We start from the raw sequence: 9,944 nt of genomic DNA on the forward strand, positions 1-9,944 counted from the left end.
TTTACAGCTCTGTTGCTAGCTCCTGTACCGCTGCAGCTGTCTGTGCCGCTGCCTGACTGGCTGCTCCCTTTATAGGACCCCTAGTCAGTGAAGCCCCGTCCCATAATCAGGGCTCAGCTTCTCTCCCAGCACAAAGCCCCTACAAGCCTCTACACATACAGATACTACCAATACAAAACCAAACACACACACACAAATACCTTCTCCTCCAACAGAACTCCCACTCAAACTCCCCTGTTTACAGCTCTGTTTGCTACCTCCTGTGCCAATGCCTGACTGGCTGCGACCTTTATAGGACCCCTAGTCCGTGAAGCCCCGCCCCCTAATCAGGGCTCAGCTTCTCTCCCAGCACAAAGCCCCTACACATACAGATACTCACACAAATAAATTCTCCTCCAACAGAACTCCCACTCAAACTCCCGTTTACAGCTCTGTTTGCTAGCTCCTGTGCCACTGCAGCTGTCTGTGCCGCTGCCTGACTGGCTGCTACCTTTACAGAACCCCTAGTCAGGGAAGACCCGCCCCCTCATCAGGGCTCAGCTTCTCTCCCAGCACAAAGTCCCTACACATGCAGATACTACCAGTACAAAACCAAAAACACACAAATACCTTCTCCTCCAACCGAACTCCCACTCAAACTCCCCTGTTTACAGCTCTGTTTGCTAGCTCCTGTACCGCTGCAGCTGTCTGTGTCGCTGCCTGTATGGCTGCTCCCTTTATAGGACCCCTAGTCAGTGAAGCCCCGCCCCCTTATCAGGGCTCAGCTTCTCTCCCAGCACAAAGCCCCTACAAGCCTCTACACATACAGATACTACCAATACAAAACCAAACACACACAAAAATACCTTCTCCTCCAACAGAACTCCCACTCAAACTCCCCTGTTTACAGCTCTGTTTGCTAGCTCCTGTGCCGCTGTCTGACTGGCTGCTCCCTTTATAGGACCCCTAGTCCGTGAAGCCCCGCCCCCTCATCAGGGCTCTGCTTCTCTCTCAGCACAAAGCCCCTACACATACAGATAGGACCAATAGAAAACCAAACACACACAAATACCTTCTCCTCCAACAGAACTCCCACTCAAACTCCCCTGTTTACAGCTCTGTTTGCTAGCTGCTGTGCCGCTGCGTGACTGGGTGCTCCCTTTATAGGACCCATAGTCAGTGAAGCCCCGTCCCCTAATCAGGGCTCAGCTTCTCTTCCAGCACAAAGCCCCTACAAGCCTCTACACATACAGATACTACCAATACAAAACCAAACACACACACAAATACCTTCTCCTCCAACAGAACTCCCACTCAAACTCCCCTGTTTACAGCTCTGTTTGCTACCTCCTGTGCCACTGCAGCTGTCTGTGCCGCTGCCTGACTGGCTGCTACCTTTACAGAACCCCTAGTCAGGGAAGACCCGCCCCCTCATCAGGGCTCAGCTTCTCTCCCAGCACAAAGCCCCTACACATACAGATACGACCATAACAAAACCAAACACACACAAATACCTTCTCCTCCAACAGAACTCCCACTCAAACTCCCTTGTTTACAGCTCTGTTTGCTAGCTCCTGTACCGCTGCAGCTGTCTGTGCCGCTGCCTGTATGGCTGCTCCCTTTATAGGACGCCTAGTCAGGGAAGCCCCGCCCCCTAATCAGGGCTCAGCTTCTCTGCCAGCACAAAGTCCCTACACATGCAGGTACTACCAGTACAAAACCAAACACACACAAATACCTTCTCCTCCAACCGAACTCCCACTCAAACTCCCCTGTTTACAGCTCTGTTTGCTAGCTCCTGTGCCACTGCCTGACTGGCTGCGACCTTTATAGGACCCCTTGCCGTGGAGCCCCGCCCCCTAATCAGGGCTGAGCTTCTCTCCCAGCACAAAGCCCCTACACATACAGATACTCACACAAATACCTTCTCCTCAAACAGAACTCCCACTCAAACTCCCCTGTTTACAGCTCTGTTTGTTAGCTCCTGTGCCACTGCAGCTGTCTGTGCCGCTGCCTGACTGGCTGCTACCTTTATAGGACCCCTAGTCCGTGAAGCCCCGCCCCCTCATCAGGGCTCAGCTTATCTCCCAGCACAAAGCCCCTACACGTACAGATACGACCAATACAAAACCAAACACACACAAATACCTTCTCCAACAGAACTCCCACTCAAACTCGCCAGTTTACAGCTCTGTTTGCTAGCTCCTGTGCCGCTGTCTGACTGGCTGCTCCCTTTATAGGACCCCTAGTCAGTGAGGCCCCGCCCCCTAATCAGGGCTCAGCTTCTCTCCCAGCACAAAGCCCCTACACATACAGATGCTACCAATACAAAACCAAACACACACAAACACCTTCTCCTCCAACAGAACTCCCACTCAAACTCCCCTGTTTACAGCTCTGTTTGCTAGCTCCTGTGCCCCTGCAGCTGTCTGCGACGCTGCCTGACTGGCTGCTACCTTTATAGGACCCCAAGTCAGTGAAGCCCCGCCCCCTAATCAGGGCTCAGCTTCTCTTCCAGCACAATGCCCCTCCAAGCCTCTACATATACAGATACTACCAATACAAAACCAAACACACACAAATACCTTCTCCTCCAACAGAACTCCCACTCAAAGTCCCCTGTTGACAGCTCTGTTTGCTAGCTCCTGTGCCGCTGCAGCTGTCTGTGCCGCTGCCTGACTGGCTGCTCCCTTCATAGGACCCCTAGTCAGCGAAGCCCCGCCCCCTAATCAGGGCTCAGCTTCTCTCCCAGCACAAAGCCCCTACACATACAGATACTACCAATACAAAACCTAGCACACACAAATACCTTCTCCTCCAACAGAACTCCCACTCAAACTCCCCTGTTTACAGCTCTGTTTTCTAGCTCCTGTGCCGCTGCCTGACTGGCTGCTACCTTCATAGGACCCCTAGTCAGTGAAGCCCCGCCCCCTAATCCGGGCTCAGCTTCGCTCCCAGCACAAAGCCCCTCCAAGCCTCTACACATACAGATACTACCAATACAAAAACAAACACACACACAAATACCTTCTCCTCCAAAAGAACTCCCACTCAAACTCCCCTGTTTACAGCTCTGTTTGCTAGCTCCTGTGCCGCTGCAGCTGTCTGTGTCGCTGCCTGACTGGCTGCTCCCTTTATAGGACCCCTCGTCAGTGAAGCCCCGCCCCCTAATCAGGGCTCAGCTTCTCTCCCAGCACAAAGCCCCTCCAAGCCTCTACACATACAGATACTACCAATACAAAAACAAACACACACACAAATACCTTCTCCTCCAAAAGAACTCCCACTCAAACTCCCCTGTTTACAGCTCTGTTTGCTAGCTCCTGTGCCGCTGCAGCTGTCTGTGCCGCTGCCTGACTGGCTGCTACCTTTATAGGACCCCTAGTCAGTGAAGCCCCGCCCCCTAATCAGGGCTCAGCTTCTCTTCCAGCACAATGCCCCTCCAAGCCTCTACACATACAGATACTACCAATACAAAACCAAACACACACAAATACCTTCTCCTCCAACAGAACTCCCACTCAAACTCCCCTGTTTACAGCTCTGTTTGCTACCTCCTGTGCCGCTGCAGCTGTCTGTGTCGCTGCCTGACTGGCTGCTCCCTTTATAGGACCCATAGTCAGTGAAGCCCCGCCCCCTAATCAGGGCTCAGCTTCTCTCCCAGTACAAAGCCCCTACACATACAGATACCACCAATACAAAACCAAACACACACAAACACCTTCTCCTCCAACAGAACTCCCACTCAAAGTCCCCTGTTTCCAGCTCTGTTTGCTAGCTCCTGTGCCGCTGCAGCTGTCTGTGCCGCTGCCTGACTGGATGCTAACTTTACAGGACCCCTAGTCAGTGAAGCCCCGCCCCCTAATCAGGGCTCAGCTTCGCTCCCAGCACAAAGCCCCTCCAAGCCTCTACACATACAGATACTACCAATACAAAACCAAACACACACACAAATACCTTCTCCTCCAAAAGAACTCCCACTCAAACTCCCCTGTTGACAGCTCTGTTTGCTAGCTCCTGTACCGCTGCAGCTGTCTGTGTCGCTCCCTGACTGGCTGCTCCCTTTATAGGACCCCTCGTCAGTGAAGCCCCGCCCCCTAATCAGGGCTCAGCTTCTCTCCCAGCACAAAGCCCCTCCAAGCCTCTACACATACAGATACTAACAATACAAAACCAAACACACACACAAATACCTTCTCCTCCAACTGAACTCCCACTCAAACTCCCCTGTTTACAGCTCTGTTTGCTTGCTCCTGTGCCGCTGCCTGACTGGCTGCTACCTTTATAGGACCCCTAGTCAGTGAAGCCCCGCCCCCTTATCAGGGCTCAGCTTCTTTCCCAGCACAAAGCCCCTACAAGCCTCTACACATACTGATACTAACAATACAAAACCAAACACACACACACACAAATACCTTCTCCTCCAACCAAACTCCCACTCAAACTCCCGTTTACATCTCTGTTTGCTAGCTCCTGTGCCACTGCAGCTGTCTGTGCTGCTGCCTGACTGGCTGCTACCTTTCTAGAAACCCTAGTCCGTGAAGCCCCGCCCCCTCATCAGGGCTCAGCTTCTCTCCCAGCACAAAGCCCCTACACATACAGATACGACCAATACAAAACCAAACACACAAAAATACCTTCTCCTCCAACAGAACTCCCACTCAAACTCCCCTGTTTACAGGTCTGTTTGCTAGCTCCTACGCCGCTGCCTGACTGGCTGCTACCTTTATAGGACCCCTAGTCAGTGAAGCCCCGCCCCCTAATCAGGGCTCATCTTCTCTCCCAGCACAAAGCCTCTACACAAACAGATACTACCAATACAAAACCAAGCACACACAAATACCTTCTCCTCCAACAGAACTCCCACACAAACTCCCCTGTTTACAGCTCTGTTTGCTAGCTCCTGTGCCGCTGCCTGACTGGCTGCTAGCTTTATAGGACCCCTAGTCAGTGAAGCCACGCCCCCTAATCAGGGCTCAGCTTCTCTCCCAGCACAAAGCCCCTCCAAGCCTCTACAAATACAGATACTACCAATACAAAACGAAACACACACAAATACCTTCTCCTCCAACAGAACTCCCACTCAAACTCCCCTGTTTACAGCTCTGTTTGCTAGCTCCTGTGCCACTGCAGCTGTCTGTGCCGCTGCCTGACTGGCTGCTGCCTTTATAGGACCCCTTGTCAGTGAAGCCCCGCCCCCTAATCAGGGCTCAGCTTCTCTCTCAGCACAAAGCCCCTACACATACAGATACCACCAGCACAAAACCAAACACACACAAATACCTTCTCCTCCAACAGAACTCCCACTCAAACTCCCCTGTTTACACGTCTGTTTGCTAGCTCCTGCGCCGCTGCCTGACTGGCTGCTACCTTTATAGGACCCCTAGTCAGTGAAGCCCCGCCCCCTAATCAGGGCTCATCTTCTCTCCCAGCACAAAGCCCCTACACATACAGATACTACCAATACAAAACCAAGCACACACAAATACCTTCTCCTCCAACAGAACTCCCACTCAAACTCCCCTGTTTACACGTCTGTTTGCTAGCTCCTGCGCCGCTGCCTGACTGGCTGCTACCTTTATAGGACCCCTAGTCAGTGAAGCCCAGCCCCCTAATCAGGGCTCAGCTTCTCTCCCAGCACAAAGCCCCTCCAAGCCTCTACACATACAAATACTACCAATACAAAACCAAACACACACACAAATACCTTCTCCTCCAAAAGAACTCCCACTCAAACTCCCCTGTTTACAGCTCTGTTTGCTAGCTCCTGTGCCGCTGCAGCTGTCCGTGCCGCCGCCTGACTGGCTGCTCCCTTTATAGAACCCCTAGTCAGTGAAGCCCCGCCCCCTAATCAGGGCTCAGCTTCTCTCCAAGCACAAAGCCCCTACACATACAGATGCTGCCAATACAAAACCAAACACACACAAATACCTTCTCCTCCAACAGAACTCCCACTCAAACTCCCCTGTTTACAGCTCTGTTTGCTAGCTCCTGTGCCCCTGCAGCTGTCTGTGACGCTGCCTGACTGGCTGCTACCTTTATAGGACCCCTAGTCAGTGAAGCCCCGCCCCCTAATCAGGGCTCAGCTTCTCTTCCAGCACAATGCCCCTCCAAGCCTCTACATATACAGATACTACCAATACAAAACCAAACACACAAATATACCTTCTCCTCCAACAGAACTCCCACTCAAACTCCCCTGTTCACAGCTCTGTTTGCTAGCTCCTGTGCCGCTGCCTGACTGGCTGCTACCTTTATAGGACCCCTAGTCAGTGAAGCCCCGCCCCCTAATCAGGGCTCAGCTTCGCTCCCAGCACAAAGCCCCTCCAAGCCTCTACACATACAGATACTACCAATACAAAACCAAACACGCACAAATAGTTCTCCTCCAACAGAACTCCCACTCAAAGTCCCCTATTTACAGCTCTGTTTGCTAGCTCCTGTACCGCTGCAGCTGTCTGTGTCGCTGCCTGACTGGCTGCTCCCTTTATAGGACCCCTCGTCAGTGAAGCCCCGCCCCCTAATCAGGGCTCAGCTTCTCTCCCAGCACAAAGCCCTTCCAAGCCTCTACACATACAGATACCACCAATACAAAACCAAACACACACACAAATACCTTCTCCTCAAACAGAACTCCCACTCAAACTCCCCTGTTTACAGCTCTATTTGCTAGCTCCAGTGCCGCTGCAGCTGTCTGTGCCGCTGCCTGACTGGTTGGTACCTTTATAGGACCCCTAGTCAGGGAAGCCCCGCCCCCTAATCAGGGCTCAGATTCTCTCCCAGCACAAAGCCTCTACTCATACAGACACTACCAATACAAAACCAAACACACAAATACCTTCTCCTCCAACAGAACTCCCTCTCAAACTCACCTGTTTACAGCTCTGTTTGCTAGCTCCTGTGCCGCTGCAGCTGTCTGTGCCCCTGCCTGACTGGCTGCTCCCTTTATAGGACCCCTAGTCAGTGAAGCCCCGCCCCCTAATCAGGGCTCAGCTTCGCTCCCAGCACAAAGCCCCTCCAAGCCTGTACACATACAGATACTACCAATACAATACCAAACACACACACAAATACCTTCTCCTCCAACAGAACTCCCACTCAAACTCCCCTGTTTACAGCTCTATTTGCTAGCTCCAGTGCCGCTGCAGCTGTCTGTACCGCTGCCTGACTGGCTGGTACCTTTATAGGACCCCTAGTCAGGGAAGCCCCGCCCGCTAATCAGGGCTCAGCTTCTCTCCCAGCACAAAGCCCCTACACATACAGATACCACCAACACAAAAGCAAACACACACAAATACGTTCTCCTCCAACAAAACTCCCTCTCAAACTCCCCTGTTTACAGCTCTGTTTGCTAGCTCCTGTTCCGCTGCAGCTGTCTGTGCCCCTGCCTGACTGGCTGCTCCCTTTATAGGACCCCTAGTCAATGAAGCCCCGCCCCCTAATCAGGGCTCAGCTTCGCTCCCAGCACAAAGCCCCTCCATGCCTCTACACATACATATACTACCAATACAATACCAAGCACACACACAAATACCTTCTCCTCCAACAGAAGTCCCACTCAAACTCCCCTGTTTACAGCTCTGTTTGCTAGCTCCTGTGCCGCTGCCTGACTGGCTGCTACCTTTATAGGACCCCTAGTCAGTGAAGCCCCGCCCCCTAATCAGGGCTCAGATTCTCTCCCAGCACAAAGCATCTACTCATACAGACACTACCAATACAAAACCAAACACACAAATACCTTCTCCTCCAACAGAACTCCCTCTCAAACGCACCTGTTTACAGCTCTCTTTGCTAGCTCCTGTACCGCTGCAGCTGTCTGTGTTGCTGCCTGACTGGCTGCTCCCTTTATAGGACCCCTCGTCAGTGAAGCCCCGCCCCCTAATCAGGGCTCAGCTTCTCTCCCAGCACAAAGCCCCTACACATACAGATACCACCAACACAAAACCAAACACACACAAATACCTTCTCCTCCAACAGAACTCCCACTCAAACTTCCCTGTTTACAGCTCTTTTTGCTAGCTCCTGTGCCCCTGCAGCTGTCTGTGCCCCTGCCTGACTGGCTGCTCCCTTTATAGGACCCCTAGTCAGTGAAGCCCCGCCCCCTAATCAGGGCTCAGCTTCGCTCCCAGCACAAAGCCCCTCCAAGCCTATACACATACAGATACCACGAATACAAAACCAAACACACACAGAAATATCTTCTCCTCAGACAGAAGTCCCACTCAAACTCCCCTGTTTACAGCTCTGTTTGCTAGCTCCTGTGCCGCTGCCTGACTGGCTGCTACCTTTATAGGACGCCTAGTCAGTGAAGCCCCGCCCCCTTATCAGGGCTCAGCTTCTCTCCCAGCACAAAGCCTCTACACATACACATACTACCAATACAAAACCAAACACACACAAACACCTTCTCCTCCAACAGAACTCCCACTCATACTCCCCTGTTTAGAGCTCTGTTTGCTAGCTCCTGTGCCGCTGCCTGACTGGCTGCTATCTTTCTAGGACCCCTAGTCAGTGAAGCCCCGCCCCCTAATCAGGGCTCAGCTTTTCTCCCAGCACAAAGACCCTACACATACAGATACTACCAATACAAAACGAAACACACACAAATACCTTCTCCTCCAACAGAAATCCCACTCAAACTCCCCTGTTTACAGCTCTGTTTGCTAGCTCCTGTGCCACTGCAGCTGTCTGTGCCGCAGCCTGAGTGGCTGCTACCTTTATAGGACCCCTAGTCCGTGAAGCCCCGCCCCCTCATCAGGGCTCAGCTTCTCTCCCAGCACAAACCCCTCCAAGCCTCTGCACATACAGATACCACCAATGCAAAACCAAACACACACACACAAATACCTTCTCCTCCAACAGAACTCCCACTCAAACTCCCCTGTTTACAGCTCTGTTTGCTACCTCCTGTGCCAATGCCTGACTGGCTGCGACCTTTATAGGACCCCTAGTCAGTGAAGACCCGCCCCCTAATCAGGGCTCAGCTTCTCTCCCAGCACAAAGCCCCTCCAAGCCTCTACACATACAGATACTACCAATACAAAACCAAACACACACACAAATACCTTCTCCTCCAACAGAACTCCCACTCTAACTCCCCTGTTTACAGCTCTGTTTGCTTGCTCCTGTGCCGCTGCCTGACTGGCTGCTACCTTTATAGGACCCCTAGTCAGTGAAGCCCGCCCCCTAATCAGGGCTCAGCTTCTCTCCCAGCAAAAAGCCCCTACACATACAGATACTCACACAAATACCTTCTCCTCCAACAGAACTCCCACTCAAACTCCCCTGTTGAAAGCTCTGTTTGCTAGCTCCTGTGCCACTGCAGCTGTCTGTGCCGCAGCCTGACTGGCTGCTACCTTTATAGGACCCCTAGTCCGTGAAGCCCCGCCCCCTCATCAGGGCTCAGCTTCTCTCCCAGCACAAACCCCTCCAAGCCTCTGCACATACAGATACCACCAATACAAAACCAAACACACACAAATACCTTCTCCTCCAACAGAACTCCCACTCAAACTCCCCTGTTTACAGCTCTGTTTGCTAGCTCCTGTACCGCTGCAGCTGTCTGTGCCGCTGCCTGACTGGCTGCTACCTTTACAGAACCCCTAGTCAGGGAAGACCCGCCCCCTCATCAGGGCTCAGCTTCTCTCCCAGCACAAAGTCCCTACACATGCAGATACTACCAGTACAAAACCAAACACACACAAATACCTTCTCCTCCAACCGAACTCCCACTCAAACTCCCCTGTTTACAGCTCTGTTTGCTAGCTCCTGTACCGCTGCAGCTGTCTGTGTCGCTGCCTGTATGGCTGCTCCCTTTATAGGACCCCTAGTCAGTGAAGCCCCGCCCCCTTATCAGGGCTCAGCTTCTCTCCCAGCACAAAGCCCCTACAAGCCTCTACACATACAGATACTACCAATACAAAACCAAACACACACACAAATACCTTCTCCTCCAACAGAACTCC

This window comes from Lepidochelys kempii, chromosome 27, assembly GCF_965140285.1.
Source record: "Lepidochelys kempii isolate rLepKem1 chromosome 27, rLepKem1.hap1, whole genome shotgun sequence".
In the NCBI taxonomy this organism is placed as follows: Eukaryota; Metazoa; Chordata; order Testudines; family Cheloniidae; genus Lepidochelys; species Lepidochelys kempii.